This window comes from Sinocyclocheilus anshuiensis, unplaced genomic scaffold, assembly GCF_001515605.1.
Source record: "Sinocyclocheilus anshuiensis isolate Anshui unplaced genomic scaffold, SAMN03320099.WGS_v1.1 scaffold9, whole genome shotgun sequence".
Taxonomy (NCBI): Eukaryota; Metazoa; Chordata; class Actinopteri; order Cypriniformes; family Cyprinidae; genus Sinocyclocheilus; species Sinocyclocheilus anshuiensis.
In genome coordinates, this window is record NW_015540887.1 from 713,633 (window position 1) to 718,419 (window position 4,787).

Sequence of the window (4,787 nt, forward strand, 5' to 3'; positions counted from 1 at the left end):
TTAGTTTGTCCAGCAGAGCGCGCTCCATTGTTTGCTACTGGCACCTGAATTAAACACTTTAAAGCTTAAGAATATGGAAAACCACTGAAACTTTGAACGGCCATATCTCCGTAACAGTGCGGCAAATCCGCACCAAATTCGGGGGATCCCTTCAGCTCGAGGAACCCTCTCGAACACGAATCTATTGTACATCTAGAGGCTCGCTTTCGAATGAGACCACTGCCGCGTCGATAGCCCCTGGGGTTCAGGAGTTACGGGTGGTTAAATTCGTGGTCCAGCGCCGACCGATCAAACGATCCCGGGGGGCTACCGACGTGCGGAGGGTGGCATTCGATATGGCTCCTCGAGCTGAAGGGATCCCCTGAATTTGGTGGAGATCCGCCGGCGCGTTCACTAGAAAGTGACACCAGTCAACACTTTCACTTCAGTAAGGAGGTCTCCTGTTCAGGCAGCAGCATTCAAGCGTGGTCTTATTCGACCGTAAGTGCCCTGCGAAGTGGACTTCACATGAAATTCCGCCATGATTCACATGGGTTTGTTATAGCCCACTTACAATTTACATTTCAGAGATCATTACAAATAAATTATTAAATGCTAAAACGGAATAAATTAAAATGAACAAACTTGCCGTTGCATTTGCAACCATGTGAAAACAGGGGGTGCTGCAGCCCCCTCAGCACCCCTACTTCCCGCGTCCCTGGCGAGTGCTGCACATTAATCCGCGACTCAGGGAAGAAGCAACGCTTTTAAAATGGGCATAAACACACACACACCCATATGAAAAAAGAGGAAAGGCTGTGGTTCTGCATTTCTGTTAGAGATTCATTAACGTCTAACCTTGAGCTGATGTCACAAAAATGAGAAGCCGTGTGAACAGCATGGTTGATAGCGGCTGAGAGGCAGAGTGTGTAATCTAATTGTGCCTTAGTATCATGGTTGTGTGATTCCCATCTCTCTCATGCCTCTGCGCTCGATGCCGCATAAATGCAGAGTATCACATCTGCAACTGAGGAGGTAGCTCAATGATGCTACGGCTCAATGCTTATTCGTGTATGCTAGATCTGATTGTTTCAGTCACTGTCTCCAGGGCTCAGATCTGACCGAGTAAAATGTTTGGACAGTCTATCAACCTTCATTTGTGAGCAAAGCTATGATAATACAGACAATACATGCAAGAAAAATCAATGACATCATTCTATGAAAGCATATTCCCTAGAAGTGAAAAAGAAATCCAATGAAATCCCACCTAAATCTCCATACAAGTCAAATTTGTAATGTGCAAAATATTTCTTTCTACCACAGGGGTGTAACGCAAATCTTTCCCCGTCAGTGATCTATCATTTCCAAATGTGCCCCTTTCCACTCTGACCTCCAGAACAACCCTAAACTCCCAATTACGTGGTATTTACACATTTTGACTGACTTTTCAATTGATTAAAGATGGGGGAGATGAAGAACATTGCAGACAGTTCCCAGGGTTCTTCTGGGTTCCAACTTCAGCCTGAGGCTAACATTTAAATCTAGCATTCTAAAACGCCAATAGAGAAGAAGAGTCAGCGTTATTAGACATATAGGGTGCCTGTCACTGTAAAATATACAACCAAAAATGGAGAGCATCTGCAAGTGTTACATGTGCTAAGTGACACTTTGACACTGTTGGTGGTGTATCTTAGTGGTTAAACATCTAGGCTGGTAACTGAAAAACATTGTAGTTCAAGTCCCAGAAGAGGCAAATCAATAGACCATCATGACTGTGTCATTGAGGAAGGCATTTAACCTTCCTCCAAGACAGAAATGACCCAATAAAAAGTGCACTGCTAGTTTCTTAAGTACAAGCATCAGCTAAATTTCTAATCTCTAAAAATGGTGATAGGCACAGAGCTCGGTTAAAAGCACACATATTGTACACAAAACCAGCCCAGCACTTTCCAAAAGTAAGAGCAGAGTATTTTATAACCCCTTTTTTTTAAGTGTTTGTCTTTTTATTTGTTTTGTTAGAGGCACTAAATATCAAGTAAACCAAATATTCGCAAGCAGAAATGTATAGAGTGCTGGGGTGATAACGTATTTTCTTTAGGCCAGCCTGGAAGATAGAATCACCTTGGCTTCCTCAACAAAAACACGATAGGTTTCTTCCATTGATTTTTGTACATTTTAATTTTTCAGCATGATGATGTTTAAAGTCTCTGAAAACCTTTGTAGTCCCACTTAATCCATTCAAACAACTCATTGACTTTGAGATGATGGAACCAGAAGTGCACTGAAGCACTCTATATTCTGCTTTTAAATTTATGTCTGTAAAGTAACAAGTACTATTTACTTTTGGATAGATATTCTGAATAATCTTTAAAGAAAGAAAGAAATACCACATACAGTATTTTTGCATTTTCATACACCAGTCTGAGACAGCTGTAACATTATTTGGATTTTTTTTCTTTTCGCATTTACGTAAAAATAAATAACTATAGTTGGACCCATGGGTGGTTCTTAGCCAGAACATACTGCAATGTGGACTAAAGACTTCATGTTGATAGTAAAAAGTCTGGCTAAAAACAAATCCTTCAGGAGCAGTAACTCATTTTTTTTTTTTTTTTGTTTACTCAATGAAATTTCTGTAATGTTCTTGAAAAATGTTCACATTATCTTTTTCCTTATTTAATAAGTTAATTTGTCTGTGCACATGCATTCTCTCATTTCACTGAACGAACCAGGCACTGTGTCGGACATCAGCTTTCACTGTAATCTGTAGCCAAGCAACACTGACGCCTTAAACCAAAACACAGGCACGGAGCCATGAGAAATCAATATTCTGAGTCACTGACTGGTCAAAAGGCATTTGTGCAGGACACTGATCACATTTAGATGAGCGATCAGAACAAAAGCCAAAGCCATTGCCAGTTTGGTAATTAGTGTTTAGTAGGTGGGCTAAAGTTGCCATTCATCCTTAGCCAAAGGTGCCATGTTTCCAACAGGCGTTGCCACAGGAACACCAGCTGGTGCCGCGGACCAGCTGAACCCGGCTTACAGCCAATAAGGCAGATGCACACGGTGACCTGCAAAGGCACAGATTTACCAAGACAGCTGGGAAAATGGTTGGCAGGGACTGAGAGAAGGAAAGATAAGACGGAAAGCTGCACAGAGGAAGACAAAGGAACAGATGGATGACTTTCAGGAGGTAGTAAAACATCACCACATACCGGCACCAGACTTCAAGAGCACCAATCAAAACTGACCACCCTTTGCTAACCACTTATAATTATTACCTGTAAAATTGGGGTGTCCAAACCTATTCCTGGAGGGCCGAAGTCCTGCAGAGTTTAGCTCCAACATGCCCCAACTCACCAGCCTGGAAGATTCTGATTAGACACCTCTGTCCAAAAATCATTAATTTAACTTCCATATTGAGATATTGTCCATATCTAATCGATGAAATGCAACTTATTTCAGATATATGATGTCATACTTCAGTTTATCACTATATCTATCAGCAGGCACGTGCACACATAGACATCAAAGGGGGCTTGAGCACCTGCCCTTTTTCTTCCTTGAGAGAAAGTGCCCTTTTTTCTAGGGAGTGTTTTTTTATTTTTTTTATAAATGAATATATGTGCACGTGTGTGTGTTTCTGTTTGCGCACATGCACAGCTTTCCCTGTCAAACAAATACAAAAAAATCAAAATATCAGGTCGGGTTTATTAACTCTATTAACTTGAGTTCCGATGACAGAAGTGAAGCCCTCCTTCCCTTTCCAGTAGTGTTTGTCTTGCTGTGGAGGTGAGTGGTGATGATGAACAAAAGACTAAGCTACCTGTGCCTTGAATTTACAGCTAATTATCCAAAAGACAAAAGGCAATTATAGTTTGTCTTGCCATCCATGACTCATGAGAGAGCTACCATGTAAATGAGCTAAAGTTAGCTAAGGCAATAGGAAGTCTGGGGCAGAAATGTACATATACAAACATACATACATACATACATAAATATATATATATATATATATACATACATGCATACATATATATATACACACATATATATATATATATATACACATACATACATACATACATATATATATATATATATATATACAAACATTGTTTATATAATTTCATAGTTAATCAGTATCACGCGAAGACTGACGTTTTTTCCACCAAAAAGCAGCATGATTGGGGGTATCTTGCAGGGGGTATTTAAATGTGATATTGATTTTATACAGCAGTTCAATAAACAAGAATTTAACATTAAGACACTTATGTTTTAGACACAATATTGACTGTTTTTGCTCTGTTTCGCCAATAAATATAATTCCAATTTGCATCTCTGAGCAGCATGATGCTGTTTTGCTCCTGAATGAATCAACCGTTTAAATGATTCGGTTCAGTAGCAAAGACTCACTTAACAGTGACTTACTGCCACCTACTGGCGGTTTTAATTTCACATTTAAAGTATCTTTTCATTTTTATTGCAATATATATTACAAAGATATTGATTTTATACAGCAGTTCAATAAACAATAATTTAATATTAAGACACTTACGTTTTAGACACAATATTGACTGTTTTTGCTCTATTCCGCCAACAAATATAATTCCAATTTGCATCTCTGAGAAACATGACGTTGTTTTGTTCCTGAATGAATCAACCGTTTAAATGATTCGGTTCTATCGCAATGACTCACTTATTAACTGTGACTTGCTGCCACCTACTGTCAAGTTTTAATTTCACATTTAAAGTATCTTTTCATTTTTTTTTTTATAATTTCTTATATTAGTATTCAATGTTTT

At 39.1% G+C, this 4,787-nt stretch overlaps 1 protein-coding gene across 1 annotated transcript in view; it reads right to left on the reverse strand.

The window, feature by feature from the left end:
* Nucleotides 1-4,787, reverse strand: part of LOC107688718 (unconventional myosin-XVI-like) — a 218,296-nt gene that overhangs the window by 178,705 nt on the left and 34,804 nt on the right. The gene's annotated exons all lie outside the window — the stretch shown is intronic.